Raw genomic sequence first — 16,836 nt, forward strand, 5'->3', positions numbered from 1 at the left:
ACTAGTAGGATCATCAATAAAGTTGTTTGTTTTCCCCCCAGGAGGGTATTTGATACCCAAGCTAAACCTTGAATGCCATATGGATGACAATGAACTCCTGATCCTCCTGTCCCTACCACTCAAGTATTAGGATTATAAGCATGAGCCATCATGCCCTGTCACAAATATACACATATTTTTGAAAAACATATAAAGAATTGTTTTCTGCCTGTGTCTGTGTGTGCACACGCTTGTGCTACTTTATGTATATGGAGGCCAAAAAAAACACCTTTAAGAGCTGGTCTCTCCTTCTACCATGTAAGCTCCAGGGATAGAACTCAGGTCATCAGGCTTGGCGGTAAGCACCCTTTTTCACTGAGCTAATAGTTTATTAATTTAACGTGTTTGATACGCATATGCAATTTATCAACTTTGCCTTATAAGTCCACATTCATCCTTCACTATATACTCTGTGATCATAGAAATAATTTCTCCTTTAAGTTAAACAGGGATATCAAAGGAGAAAGGGACCTTCCAGCTGCTGCAGAGTGGGCAATGGTGTGGCTGCAGAACATCCAGAAGAACACATGGCCTTGGTGTAGTCCCTTAGCAAACTGCAGCCTAGCCTAGAGATGGCTTTCCTGAAACCCTGTCCACTTAGAAACTGGGCCCAGCAAGGAAACAGTCAGCACCAGCATGCCAATTCTCTTTCCATCCCACACAACTCACCTGCCACCTGCCTCCTGCCCCTGGACAACTCTCACAGCTGCATTCCCTATGTTCCTTCCACCCTGAAGGCCTCCCTTCATCTACCTTAACAAACAGAAGAAAACCTTTGTTGTCATGGTTTTTGCAAAGGATTAATGAATGTGATACCAAAAGCAAGATCCATAAAAAGAAAAACAATTATGAATCAAATGTAAACACTTGTACTTCAAAAAACATCACTGATGCAAAGTGGGCAGCATAGGAAAATTTAGGTCATTCCCTCCATCAAAATAAAACCTAAACTAGATATAGCTGGAATTAACTCTTTTAGAACTTTAGAACTTGATCAGGTTTGTTTTGTTTTGGGGTTTTTTGTTTGTTGTTGGTTCTTTTTGGTTTTTTTTGTTGTTGTTGTTATTGTTGTTGTTTAGTCTTTTTTGAGACTGGGTCTTCCTGTAGCTCCAGCTGGCCTGGAATTCACTATGTAGAAGACGCTGGCCTGCTTCTGCCTCCTGAGTGCTGGGGCCACCACACCCGGCTGTTGTTGTTTAGGTAGACTCTCACTAAATGACCTGGAACTCACTACATAGACTAGGCTGGCTTTGAACTCACAGAGATCCACCTACCTTTGCTGCCCAAGTGCTGGGATTAAAGGCATGTGCCACACATCTGGCTGCTAATCACATCTTTCTAATAATCAGTAGAGTGCTTTGTGAGAGATGACAACTGATCTCTCAGGCATGAGAGATACGTAAAGTGATGACCATGCTCGTTCCTTAGAACCATCCCCCAACCTCTTGTGCAATTATTAGGCCTGCAGCCTGTGTTCCTGGAGTGGCTGACCAGTTCCAGGGGAGACAGTGAGGACAATGTGCATTTGGATTGCTCTGGCTGTGCCTTAAGGCACTGGCACGGGCAAAGCCATCAGTGTTAGTTGTCTCCACAGCCACAGTCTCACTGGTGGTATCATCAAAACACTACAGCAGGCAGAACAATCTGTGCTCCCTTTTGGAGCCAGACTTTTAGGGAAATCTTCCATCAGGTCACTTGCTGATCACAAGGCTAATGGAAGACAAGCTAGTGGCTATAAAAAAAGGAATAAACACTTTGTAAAAATAGCTTGGAAAAGTAAACTCCATCCTCAACAAACAAAAATCAGCAACTAAAAAAAAATCAGCAACTGCTGAGATATAAGAGAAATATATTCACAGATTTAATATATCACGATACTCAGAATGTCTCGTTTTCAACCAAATAATTATAAAAAACATTCAAGAAAAGGACCAAAATCATCACCGAGGAAACCCAAACAATTGAATTATTGAAAAATGTTATATCAACTCTAACCATTCCAGAAAACACAGGAAACCATCGACAACTAAAGGAAATCAGGGGGGAAATGTATGAGCCAAATGAAAATATTAATACCTAGAAATTATGAAAAGGAAGTAAACAATGTTTTTTCACATCAAGGACACTTTCAGGAATTTAAAAAGATAGCAAACTTGGGGCTGGAGAGATGGCTCAGCGGTTAAGAACACTGGCTGTTCTTGCAGAAGATCCAGGTTTGAATCCTGGCACCCACATGGCAGCTAACAACTGTCTGTAACTCCAGTTCCAGGGGATCCGACAGCCTCTTCTGACCTCTGCGGGCATTGCACGACGCGGGTGCACTTACCTACATGCAGGCAATACACACATACACATAAAATAAAAATATTTAAAAAGAAAAAAAGAGAGAGCAAAAAGCCGGGCGTGGTGGCGCACAACTTTAATCCCAGCACTCAAGAGGCAGGAGCAGGCAGATCTCTGTGAGTTCTAGGCCAGCTGGGGCTACAGGGAAACCCTGTTTCAAATGCCCCCCCCACAAAAAATAGCAAAATTAAGAAAATAGAAACACAGTAAGGAAAATATTTGTGAATCACAGCTACCATAACTCAACAACAACAAAAAGCATATGGACCAATTAAAACTGGGCAGAGGATTTGAGGAATACATGTTTCTTCAAAGAAGATCTACAAATAGCCATTAAATATACAAATAAGCCAAACATCATTTGTCACTAGGAAAATGCAAATCACAGCTTGCAATTAGATACTACTTCATAGCCATAAGAATGACATTTTTTCAAAGTACAAGAAAATCTATGACTATGTTAAATGGTACAGCAACTGTGGAAAGACTTGTGATTGCTCAAACATTAATCATGAATTACTATTTAATACAAAAATTCCACTCCTATGTTTTACCCAAAGAAGTGAAAACATAACAAAGCAAATAGCTTTATATGCCAATGTTCATAGCACTGTTACTCATGACAGCCAAAACACAGAAGCAATTCAAATACACATCAACAAGTGAATATGCAAAATATAGCATATATCTATACTATGGAATTAATTGTGTCCCCTCAAAATTCTTATTAAAGCTCCAACCACCCTTAGACTATGATTGTATTTGGAACCAAGGCTAAAGAGGAAATTAAGTTTAAAAGCAATCATATGGGTGGACCTAATCCACTAGATCAGTGTTCTAAGAGAACAGATACCATGGATGTCTGTATAGGGAGGAAAAATGATGGGAATACATAGGAATAAGGAACCCATCTGCACACTGAAGAGAGAGATTTTGGGAAAAACAACCCATCCCATCCACACTTTGATTTTAGATGTCCAGCTTCCAATATTGTACAAAATTAATTTCTATCTCTTAAAATCAACCAGTCTATATTTTTATATTTATATTTATATTATGGCATCCCTAGCAAATTAATATACAATGGAGTATTATTGAGCCACAAGAAGGAACAAAGTTCTAAATTTGTTACAATAGGGACAAAAATTGAAGGCGGGGAGGCTGGAGAGATGACTCAGCAGTTAAGAGCACTGGCTTCTCTTGCAGAGGACCCAGGTTTGATCACCAGTACCCATATGGTGGCTAACAACTGTCCTTAACTCCATTTCAAGGGTATCTGACACCCTCTTCTGACCTCCATAGGCACTGCACGACATGGGTGCAATACACTCACACACAGAAAAGAAAAATAAAATATTTTTTAAAAACACCTTGAAAATAGCTGGGCGTGGTGGCGCACGCCTTTAATCCCAGCACTCAGGAGGCAGAGGCAGGCAGGTCTCTGTGAGTTCAAGGCCAGCCTGGTCTACATAGTGAATTCCAGGACAGCTGGGGCTACAGGGAGACCCTGTCTCAAAAAGACTAAATAAATAAAAATAAATAAATTTAATTAAAATAAAATTCAAGTTCTTACTATATTGCCCAGATGATTCTCGAAATGCTAAACTTAAATAATTTGCCTGCCGTGGCCTCTTGAGTAGCTGGGATAGTGGTGTGTTACCACAACCAGCTATCATAAATTTTAAAAACATACTGAGGCCAGGCATGGTAGTGCACACACGCCTTTAGTCCCAGCACTTAGGAGGCAGAAGCAGGTGGATCTCTGTGGTTCAAGGCCAGACTGGTGTACATGATGAGTTCCAGGGCATTTGGGACTACAGGGAGACCCTGTCTCGAAAAGACCACAAAAGAAAAGGTCAAAGATTGAGAGATATTTATACCACTTATATTTATGAAAAGACTTCTAACCTGACAATACAAACACTTATCGCTCAATAATAAGGGCTATCAAAACCGCAGAAGATTTGGAGATAGGGAGATGGCTCAGTGAGTAGAGTACTTGCTTTGCAAACCTGGGAACATGAGTTCAGATCCTAGGAACCTATATAAAACTAGGACTTAGCAGTGCACACCTGTAACCCCGGCACTGCCGAGTAGAAACAAGCTCATTAGCCAGCCAATCAAGCAAAAATGGTGAGCCCCAGGTTTAGTAAGAGACCTTGTCTCAAAAAAAAAAATAAAATAAAATGGAGATGCTGGAGCTCCAGAGGCAGATCAAATGCCCTGGCAAAAGCAGCCCTGGGAGAAACAAAGCTTGACCTCTATGCCATCATCCAGTTCTCCCTGACCACTGAGTCAGCCACAAAGACTTAAGACAATACATATATGTTCCCTGTGGATGTCAAGGCCAATAAACACCAGTTCAAACAGGCTGCGAGAAATTGTATGACACTGATATGGCCAAAGTCAATACCATGATCAGGCCTGATGGAGACAGGAAGGCATATGCTCTAGAGGCTTCTGATGAAGAGGCTTTGCATGTTACCAACAAAATTGGGATCATCTAAATGGAGTTCAGTTGACTAATTCTAAATACACTTTTTTTTTTAACCATACCAAAACAAGAACCATACCTAATAGAAGGTGGAGAGGATGATACTACAAAGAAGCAAGAGGGAGCAAGGTGCATCATACCTTTAATCCCAGCACTGGGGAGGCAGAAGCAAGTGGATCTCTGAGAGTTTGAGGCTAGGCTGGTCTACACAGCAAGTTCTAGGGCAGCCAGGACTATCTAATGAGTCTCTGTCTCAAAAACAAAACAAAAACAGGGGCTGAAGAGATGATTCAGCAGATAAGAGCATTATTTGCTCTTCCAACGGACCTGGGTTCAATTCCCAGCATCCACAGGGTGGCTAACAATGTCTGTAACTTCGATTCCAGGGGATCTGACACCCTCTTCTGGCCTCCATGGGCTTTGTATAACATAGGTGCACTGACATACATGCAAGCAAAACACTCATACACATCAAATACAAACAATTTTTTTAAATAGAAAAAAGGGCTGGAGAGATGGCTCAGAGGTTAAGAACACTGGGTGTTCTTGCAGAAGACCTGAGTTTGAATCCCAGAACCCACATGGCAGCTAACAACTGTTCGTAACTCCAGTTCCAGGGGATCTGACAGCCTCTTCTGACCTCCACATGGGCATTGCATGACACCAGTACACATACATAGATGTAGGCAATACATACATACACATAAAAATAAGTAAAATCACAGCCGGGCGTGGTGGTGCATGCCTTTAATCCCAGCACTCGGGAAGCAGAGACAGGTGGATCTCTGTGAGTTCAAGGCCAGCCTGGTCTGCATAGCGAGTTCCAGGACAGCTGGGGCTACAGGGAGACCCTGCCTCAAAATAACCAAAAATAATAATAAGTTAAAGCATGTTGGTGCGTGCCTTTAATCCCAGCACTTGGGAGGCAGAGCCAGGCGGATCTCTGTGAGTTCAAAGCCAGCCTGGTCTACATCATTCTCAGTTCTAGGCCAGCTGGGGCTACAGGGAGACTCTGTCTCAAAAAGACCAGAAAAAAAAAAAAAGGAAAATATTTTTTTAAAAAGAATGGACTTTCTTAAAAAAACAGAGAAGGGAAAGAAAATAAAAACTATAGTGAAATGCTACTTCATATCTTTGATGTCTATAATTTTAAAAACACAGATAATAGAGGCTGGAGAGATGGTTCAGTGTTTAAGAACACTGACTGTTCTTGAAGAAGACCCAGGTTTGAATCCCAGCACCCAAATGGCAGCTAACAACTGCCCATAACTCCAGTCCCAGGGGATCCAACAGCCTCGTCTGACCTCCATGAGCATTACACGACATGAGTGCACTTACCTACATGCAGGCAATACATGCATACACATAAAATAAAAAAATAAAAACTTTTTAAAATACAGATAATGATAAATATGGAGAAATTAGAGCCTTTATGAATTGTTAGTGAACCTGTTGAAGGATGCAACCATTTTGGAAAACAATTTAGCAGTATTTAAGTTTGTAAAAGTCAGCAATTCCATGTCGAGGTGGCTAACCAAGAGAAAAGAAAACATATGTGCCCACAAAAACTTACAGTGGCACCATTCATAATAGTGGAAATGTGAAAACAATTCAAATGCCCATCAATTACTAACTATATAAACAAAATGTGATATAATAGATGCAGACAACGGAATTCAGTAACAAAACAACTGCTATAACATGGTTAAACCAAAAAAATGCTGGATGAAGGAAGTCAAATATATAGGACCACATATTGTATAATTCAATTAATATAAATTACCCAGGGAAGGTAAATCTGTAGGGACAGCAGCAGATTAGTGGTTGCCTTGAGCTGAAGTTAGGAACGAGTACTGACTACAAATGGGCATACGTGATTTCTTTGGTGTGATGAAAATGCTCAAAACACTCTGATGGCTGCACAACTATGAAGTTACTGACCACTGAATTAGCCATTTAAAATGGCTAAATACATACAGTACACACATTATACTTTAACAAAGCTACAGACTAAAAGACCGTTAGACTAACAAAGTGAATAAATACCAGTTTTTTGTCAATCAGTAAAAAAGACAAAATTTCTGATGTGATTCATCAAAAACAAAAATGCAGAAATAGGGGGCTGGAGAGATGGCTCAGTGGTTAAGAACACTGGCAGTTCTTGCAGAAGACCCAGGTTCAAATCCCAGCACCCACGTGGCAGCTAACAACTGTCTGTAACTCCAGTTCCAAGGCATCAAACAGCCTCTTCTGTCCTCCGCAGGCATTGCATGACACAGGTACACTTACCTACATGCAGGCAATACACACATACACATAAAAAGAATTAAAAAAATATTTTTTTAAATGCAGAAATAAACGGGACTAAAAAGAACAGAAAATAAAAGCAAATATATTTTAAAAATAAGAACACTAAAAAGAATTCTTTTTTAATAATTTAGACTATTCTAATAAAATTAACATCTATTTTAAGAAACAGATTCAGAAGACAATGAAAAATGACTGTCAATGGCCCCATTATTTTTTTACTCTTTTTTTCATTAAATATTTCAGGTACAGTTTGATTTTGGCACATTTTGACTTTTTTTTCATTTTTTAAATTGAATTTCTGTAATTTTCTTTTTTTATGTTTTTTTATTTATTATCTTTATGTGTATGTGTGTATTGCCAGTATGTAGGTAAGTGCACCCATGTCGTGCAATGTCCACAGAGGACAGAAGAGGCTGTTGAAGCCCCTGGAACTGGAGTTACAGACAGTTATTAAATGCCATAATGCCATGTGGGTGCTGGGATTTGAACCCGGGTCTTCTGCAAGAACAGCCAGTGTTCTTAACCACTGAGCCATCTCTCCAGCCCAAATTTCTGTGATTTTCATACAATAAATTTGATAGTATTTAGATCCCCTCCCCCTCCCCACCTTCCCTTATAGTCCCCCACCCAATTTTATATATGTATATATATATATATATATGTGTGTGTGTGTGTATATATATATATATATATATATCACATAGAGTCTAATATGCATCTCCAGATATCTTTCAGTGTCAGTCCATCCACTGGAGCCTGGTTAACCTACTAAGAGTTCAATCCTTGAAAAAGACTATCTCTGCCCCTCTCAGCAGCCATCTGTTGACACAATTTACTTAGATGGGGTTGGCGCTTCTTACCCACTTCCTTATGTATATGCTGGGATTTTTTTTTTTTTTTATGGTTTGAGCTTGCAAGGGACTTGTGCATGCTATCACCATTGCTGTGAGTTCATGAGCAACTGGCCATCTGCCTGTAAAGTTCTGTTACCTTGTGGTCATCCACCACTTCTGGCTCTTATAATCGTTCTGCCCACTCCCACAATGATCCCTGAGCCTTGGGAGCAGAAGTTTGATATAGATGGCTTATTCATGGATAAACAATCTGCAGCCTCTTGTTCTCTGTATGTTGGCTAGTTGAGGGTTTCTGTGTTAATCACTATCTACTGCATAGGGAATCTTCTCTGGTGAGAGTTGAGAGATGCATTAACCTATGTATTGTATGACAATACATCATTAAGAGTTAGTTCAGGGGGTGGAGAGATGGCTCAGCAGTTAAGAGCACTGGGTGCTCTTGCACAGGACCCAGATTCAATTCCCAGCACCACATGGCAGCTAACAACTGCCCATAACTCCAATTCTAGGGAATCTATCGCCTTCTTCTGACCTTCATGGGCATTTCACTTACACATGGGTGCACTTACACACATGCAGGCAATACACTCATATGCATAAAATAAAAATAATAAATAAAATATTAAAAGAGTCAGTCTGCCGGGCATGGTGGAGCACACCTTTGATCCCAACACTTGGGAGGCAGAGGCAGGCGGATCTTTGTGAGTTCGAGGACAGCCTGGTCTACATAGTGAGTTCCAGGACAGCTGGGGCTACAGGGAGACCCTGTCTCAAAAAGACCAAAAAAAAAAAAAAAAAAGAGTCAGTTTAATACAATAACTATTTAGTAGAAAACTAGTATTACGGTCTCCCCTACATCCAGTGGCCTGTCTAGCCTCAGGTTCCTAAGTCTGATGTCAGGTATGGGCTCCATCCTAAGGAAGCAGACCTTAAATCCAATTAAAGAGTACTTGGTTACTCCCATAATATTTATGCCACTATTACACTGGTGGGCATATCTTGCAGGCAAGGATTTGGAGAAAGGGAAACTCTTACCACTGCTGATGGGAATACAAACTGGTACAGCTACCATGGAAATCAGTATGGAGAGTCATCAAAAAGCTTGAACCTGATCTACCATAGATCACACCATTCCTGGGCACATACGCAAAAGACTCTATACCTTTCTACAGAAATACCTGCTCATCTATGTTCTTTGCTGCTCTTTTCACAATAGCCAGAAACTGGAAAGAATATAGATGTCCATCAACTGATGAATGGATAATGAAGGTATGGCACATATACACAATGGAATATTATTCAGTTCTTAAAAAACGGTCCCATTTTAATAACTAAAATAATTGCTAAAATTATCCAAAAACTTAGGCACAACAGTATTACCTGAGAGCTCCATCAGATTCTCAAGACAGAAATTATTAATACCAATATTTTACTTATTTTTTCAAGATTTATTTTTAATGATGTGTATGCCTGTGTATTTGTATGAAGGTATATGAATGTGAGTGCAGACACCCCCATGGACCAGAAAAAGATGGACTCCCTGGGGCTGGAGTTACAGGAAGTTGAGGGCTACCAGATGTGGGTGTGGGGAATCAAATTGGCGTCCTCTGCAAGAACAGTACTCACTCTTAAACACTGAGCCATCTCTCCACCCCTGAGTTACACCAATATTTTATAAACTAAAGAATAAAAGGAGATCTTGGCACCTGTGGTAGCTTTTGGGAAAAGAAATTCTAAAAGACAAATATGTCTGGAAGGCTGTGGTATAAGGCCATTTTTTGCTGGCTGTGAGGGTCCAGAACCAAAGAGAGCACAGGGTTCTTCCTTTGTTTTGTTTTTTTGACACAGGGTCTCACTAGCCTGGGACTCACTATGTAGACGAGGCTGGCCTTGATCTCACAGAGATCCACTTGCCTCTGCGTCCCGAGTACTGGGATTAAAGCCCTTTGCCACGATACCCGGCCCTCACATGGTTTTCTTGAAATTGAAGGTGTTGGGCTGGAGAGATGGCTCAGTGGTTGAGAGCACTCACTGCTCTTGCAGAGGACACAAGGTTCAATTCCCGGTACCCATATTGTGGCTAACTGTCCTAACTCCAGTTCCAGGGGGATCTGATGCTCTCTTCTGACTTCTGTGGGCATTGCATGTCACAGGTGTACTTACATACATGCAGGCAATACACTCATACACATAAAATAAAAATAATAGCCAGGTATGGTGGCACACACCTTTAATCCCAGCACTCAGGAGGCAGAGGCAGGCAGATCGCTGTGAGTTCAAGGCCAGCCTGGTCTACATAGCGAGTTCCAGGACAGCTGGGGCTACCGGGAGACCCTGTCTCAAAAAAGACCAAAAAAATAAAATAAAATAAAATAAAATTAATAAAAATAATTGAAGGTGTTTATATCTGAGATGACACAAAATTCTACTTAGGCAAGATATGTGCTTATGTATTTGAAGCAAAAACAACAGTCTCCTAGTAGCAAACTAAACAAAACCAGAGGAATCTAGAAAAGGTAACTGGGCCCATGGAAACAGTGGTATGGTTCCTGCCAAATTCCAAAGCAACCTTCCTGCAAAGGCCACCACAGAATACAAAAGATGCTGTATACCTCATGGATTCACTTAATGGAAAGTAAATAAATAAAAGCGGATTTACATTTTAAAAAAAAGAATGAAAGAAAGATCCCAGACAAATGTGAAAGACCAAGCCAGGCACCATGACATTCATCTACAATAACTGAATTCTAGGCCATCCTGGGCTAGAGAGTCCAGGCTCACCAGGGCTATATAATGAAACTCTATCTAAATAAATAAATTTATATTTTGTTAAAGGCAAGATGAATTCAACACCAAAACCAGAAAGGAACAGCATGTTACCGTAAAATTATAGATCAACCTAATTCAGTTCTCATAAACGTGAAAATCCTAAACAAATTAGCAAACTAAATATAATCTTTCATAAGACAGTCATTTATTATTAGGTTGAGTCTGCCTCAAAAATGCAAAGGTAGGGGCTAAAAGATGGTTCCGCAGTTTAGAACACTTGCTGCTCTTCCAGTGAACCAAAGTTCAATTTTCAGAACCCATGTTATTTGACTCACAATTGCCTTTAACTCCAGCTACAGGGAATTCAATGCCTTCTTCTGGCTTCCAAGGGCAGGCACACACACACACACACACACACACACACACACACAAATAAATAATAAATCTCTCTTTTAAAAAAAGCCACCGAAGCTGGGTGTGGTAACACACGCCTTTAATCCCAGCACTCAGGAGGCAGAGACAGGCGGATCTCTGTGAGTTCAAGGCCAGCCTGGTCTACATAGTGAGCTCCAGGACAGCGGGGGCAACAGGGAGACCCTGTCTCAAAAAAACCAAAAATAATACATTAATTAATTAATTAATTAATTAATTAATTAAAACCACTGAAATGGGTGGGTGAAGGTGCTTGATGACTTGAACCCACACAGAGGAAGGAAAAAACCTATTCCCACAGCTATCCTCTGATCTCCAACATGTACATAAGGGCAAGCTGGATGCTGTGGTACCTGCACTCTAATGAAAATGGGAGGGGAGAGGCACAATGGCCAGCCAGCCAGGAGATGAGAGCTCAACAGCATAAACAACCTTGTCTCAACAAGTTCTTTAAAGTTCGCCTCGGACTGACACACAAGTATTGTGGTATGCATGTTCCACACACAAATGAACAGACAAACAAACTAATACAAAGTTAGCTTATGTTTATAAAGACATTATCATTATCATTTAAAAAAAAATCTCCCCAAATGTATGTATAGGGTCCACACAATTACTTTTAGAAGGCTAACAAAGAGTTTTTAAGAACTTGAAGAAAAATAACTCTGAAATGCATATTAAAGATAACAGCTCAGTCAGGAACAGTGGTGCATGCCTGTAATCTTAGCACTGGGGAAGCTGAGACAGGAAGATTTCAGTTTGAAGGCAACTTCAGCTACATAAGTTCCAGAGCCTGGTATCGTAACACATGCCTCTAATCCCAGCACTTAGGAGGCAGAGACAGGCAAATCTCTCTGAGTTTGAGGCCAGCCTGGTCTACATAGTAAGTTCCAGGCCAGCTGCAGCTACAGGAAATATCCATCTCAAAAAGACAAAAAAAAAGTTCCATGGATATATAGTAAGACCTTGTCTCAAAAAAGCAAGCAAATGAAGAGTAGACCAATAACAAGAAGAAACTGAAAAAGAAAAAGCCAAGGCATATAATACAGTTTTTAAGACAATGTGGGAGACTGGAGAGATGGCTCAGTGGTTAAGTGTTCTTGCAGAGGACCCTGTTCAATTCCCAGAATCCACATCAGGTAGCTCACAACCATTACTAACTCCAGTTCCAAGGGAACTGACACCCTCTGGCCTTCTTGGGTACCCCCACACATGTAGTACACATCAGCTCACACAGACACACACGCATAAATAAAAAAATAAATCATTTTGTTTTCTAAATATTTTTATTTTTTTTTATGTGTATGGGTATATGATCTGCATATATGTAACTACACCCATGTCGTGCAATGCTCATGGAGGTCAGAAGAGGGCATCAGATTCCCCTGGAACTGGAGCTACAGACAGTTGTTAGCTGCCATGTGAGTTCTGGGAATCGAACCCGGGTCCTCTGCAAGAGCAGCCAGTGTTCTTAGACACTGAGTCATCTCTCCGGCCTCTTGTTTTTGTTTTTTGAGATAGGGTCTCCCTGTAGCCCCAGCTGGCCTAGAACTTTTAGACCGGGTTCACCTCATTCTGAGCTCTGCCTGCCTCTACCTCCTAAGTGCTGAGATTAAAGGTGTGCACCACCACACACAGCCCCAAAAATAAATCTTTAAGACAATGCAATGTTAAGTTCAGGATCAAAGAAAACAATGAAGAAAAAGAAATATAACTCAGAAACACACCCAAGCATATAAGGAAAAGGAGAGCCAATACCAGTCAATGAGGACAGGATAGATTATGTAACAAATGATATTGGGATCTTTGGCAACAGGTAAGGAAAGGAAAATAAAATTGGATCCCTACCACATGCCACAGGAAGGGTCAATACCCAGTGGATTAAATAGTTACATATGAAAGGTAAACTTCTTCGAAGTTGACAAACAAAGAGCCAGGCATGGTGGACACCGTGAAGCGGACTGGTGAGATAGCTCAGCGGGTACAGCACTTGCCCTGCAAGTCTGATGATGAAAGCCTGATCCCTAGAATACACATAAAGGTGAAAGGAGAGAACAGATTTTACAAAGTTGTTCTTTGACCACACGGGTACTATGGCACATACACATGTATAATAATAGTAACTGTGGCATATTCTTAAACATAATACTACGCTGAAATGAAAATGAACCAAAATTATAGCCATAAGCAAAAATTAATCTGAAAAAAAATCCCGGACTGGGATGACAGCTCAGTGGTAAAACAGCAATAGCAACACTGGCAGACTAATGTAAAAGGATTGTGAGTTTAAGGCCCACAATGGCAAGACAACATGACAAGACTCTCAAAAATAAAACTGTAATTCCAGCACGTGGGAAGTAAAGGCAGAAGGATCAAGAGTTCAAAGTCATAGCAACTTCAAGGCCAGCTTGCATTACATGAGACCCTGTTTCACGATGATAGAGTAAAGTAAAATAAGATGGATAGAGGGAGGAACAGGCTTACTCTTTCTGCTCTTCTGCTGTGTGTGGATCATACTTTGACCGTCTCTTGCCTTTCTACCTTCTGCCATGCATGACGTGGCAAGAAAGCTGTCAGCATATGCTAGTGCCTTGACCTTGGAATTTCCCCCTCTCAAGGACAATACGAAATAATTTCTATTTTGTTCTTTTGTTAGATTTTATTATTTTGTTGTTGTTGTTGTTGGGTGTGGTGGCATTTAATCCCAGCACTCAAGAGGTAGAGGCAAGCAGATCTCTGTAAGTTTGAAGCTAGCTTGATCTACACCATGAGTTCCAGGTCAGCCACGGCTACACGGGAAGACCAGGTCTTAAAAAATAATTTTTTTAAAATTATATATGTGTGTGTCTGTATGTGGATATGTGTTTGTGTGAGTGCAAGTGCTTACAAAGGTCAGAAAAGGTGTCAGAGATCCCCTGGAGCAGGAGATATAGGCCATTGTAAACCACCGGAATGCTTGTGGGAATGACTTTTCTGGGAAAGACTCCTTGTAACAAGCCTTTAAACACAGAATTTTTTACATAACCTTGTAAACAAAGTTAATCATATGCTTTTAGGGACATTTAGAACTATGTACTCCTTTAAAAAAAAGTATCATCCCTACAATGATTTGGAATCCTGAAGAAATCAACTCTTAAAAGCTAAGCTGAACTCATAGCTTTAATCTCATTATATTATGTACCCTATATGTGACTCAGTTATGCCCAACTCAGAACAGTTTAAGTATATGTTAGATGTGACAGTGATGACATTGAAAGTAGCAATAACATTGAAAATAATGTCTCCCCCAACTTCCATGTCCCCCCCCCATAGAAACATGTGGGCATACATGCTCTGTACAACATATAGTTATGAGAGAAATCACAACACCTCAGAACAGACTGGGCCCACTCTTGGTCAAATTACCACAAGAGTGAAGTTTCTCATTACTGTGGCACTGCCTCGGGTGCTAGCAACTGAACTTGGGTCCTCTGCAAGAACAGCAAGCACTCTTAAACACTAAACTATCTCTCCAGCCACCAAATTTTTGTTCTTGATAAATTACTCAGTCTCAGGTATTCTGTTATAGAAGTACAAAATGAATTAAGGCACTATTATGTTTGAATGTGTAAGGTTCCCCAAGGGCTCATGTGTCTGAATGCATGGGCCCCAACTGGTGGCATGTTTCACGTTTTGAAACCTTTGGGAAATGTAGCATAGATTACAGAAGTGGATTGGCTGGAGCTGGGCACTGAAGGCTCAGCCCTGGTTCCAGTTCTAGCTCTGTTCTCTAATCTGACAAAATGTAAACAAGCCATGCCATATACTTCCATCATTACAAATGGACCTCCCTCTAGCCTTTACGCCTTCCCTGCCGTGTTGTACTATATCCCCTGAAACTGTGAGCCAAAATAAAACTCTCATCCTTTGGGGTGCTTCTACCAGATATTTGGTCATAGAAATGTACAAGCAACAAACGAAGGCACTGAGGTGGTGGTGGCTGGTTTTGTTTTGTTTTGAATGTCAAGATTCATAACAGCATACAGAATATACCATTTTACAAAGTTCAGAAATAAAGTAATAATTAGCCAGGTATGGTGGCACACATCATTAATCTCAGCATTTGGGAAGCAGAAGCAGGTGGATCTTTTTGAGTTCCAGACCAGCCAGAGCTACATAATGAGACCCTGCCTCAAAATAATAATAATAATAATGACGATGATAATACAAAAGTAAAGACTAACAGCAAAATAAAAATATAACTCTGACTTTTATTTACAGGAATTATTCCCTTTTTCTTTTTTCTTTTTTTTTGTCTTTTTGAGACAGGGTCTCCCTGTAGTCCCAGCTGTCCTGGAACTCACTATGTAGACCAGGCTGGCCTTGAATTCACAGAGATCCACCTGCCGTTCCCTCCCAAGTGCTGGGATTAAAGGTGTGTGCCACCATGCCCAGCTTTATTCCTATTTTTTTTTAAAGCAGTATTGTAGAAAAACCGTTTTAAAAAGCAAGCAAGAGCTAGGAATGGTGGTGCAAGCCAGGAACAGTGGTCCCCCCTAGAATCTCAGCACTGCAGAGGCTGAAGCAGGAAGACAAGAAGTTTGAGGCCAAGAAGATTACAAATTTGTGTACAGTGAGTAGAGGCAGCCTAGATAGCAAGACCGTATCTCAAAACCAGCAAATGAACAAAATCAAATAAACAAAAAAACTAAAAAAAAAACTCAGGACAGTTACTGCTCTTCAAGGATAAACAAGACAATAAGACATTCAATAGGTATATTTCAACAAAATTGACGTAATTTCTATCTTTAAGACTAAACAAAGGATTCACCAAATGTATACTGTATATTGTGAACATCTTACATATTTCATTTTTACATTTACTTATTTACTTGGGAGGTATGCATGTACATGTTTGGGGGTCAGAGAGCAATGTGCAGGAGTTGGTTCTCTCCTTCCACCATGTGGACTTCAGAGATTAAGTTCAGCCACCTCATCAGTCAGTTACATATTTAATTTTCAAATTTTATTTATTATTATTTTTATTTTATGTGTAGGAGTATAATGTCTGCATGTATGTGAGTGCACCCATGTCATGCAATGCCTTCAGAGCTCAGAAGAGGGGATTGGATCCCCTGGAACTGGAGTTATGGATGGTTGTTAGCCACCATGTAGGTATTGGGATTGGAATCCAGGTCCTCTGCAAGAGCAGTCAGTACTCTTAACTGCTGAGCCATCTCTCCAGTCCCATACATATTTAATTTTTTAATGTACCAAAAATAATGCTTTTTATTAAATCATATAAATCTACTTAGCGTTCTCTAGCACAGGTCAAGTAACTCTTATCAGAAATGCTTAGGATCAGCAGTACTTCAGATTTTGGGGTTTTTCAAACATAAGCCACCATTCCTAGGTATAATAGTCCTTCTTTCTATTTTTTAAAAATTTTTTATTTATTTATGTGTATGAGTGTATTGCCTGCATGTAGGTGAGTGCACCCGTGTCATGCAGAGGTCAGAAGAGGGCTTCAGATTCTCCTGGAACTGGAGTTAAGGACAGTTCGCAGCTGCCATGTGGGTGTTGGGAATCGAACCCAGGTCCTCTGCAAGAGTAGTC

General features: G+C 40.4%; 1 protein-coding gene across 2 annotated transcripts in view; it reads right to left on the reverse strand.

Annotated features, from left to right (window-relative positions):
- The window catches only part of Tbc1d12 (TBC1 domain family member 12), a 103,128-nt gene that overhangs the window by 62,844 nt on the left and 23,448 nt on the right, over positions 1-16,836 (reverse strand). The window lies entirely within an intron of this gene.

The sequence above is a fragment of the Nannospalax galili genome, unplaced genomic scaffold (assembly GCF_000622305.1).
Source record: "Nannospalax galili isolate Female #2095 unplaced genomic scaffold, S.galili_v1.0 scaffold1027, whole genome shotgun sequence".
In the NCBI taxonomy this organism is placed as follows: Eukaryota; Metazoa; Chordata; class Mammalia; order Rodentia; family Spalacidae; genus Nannospalax; species Nannospalax galili.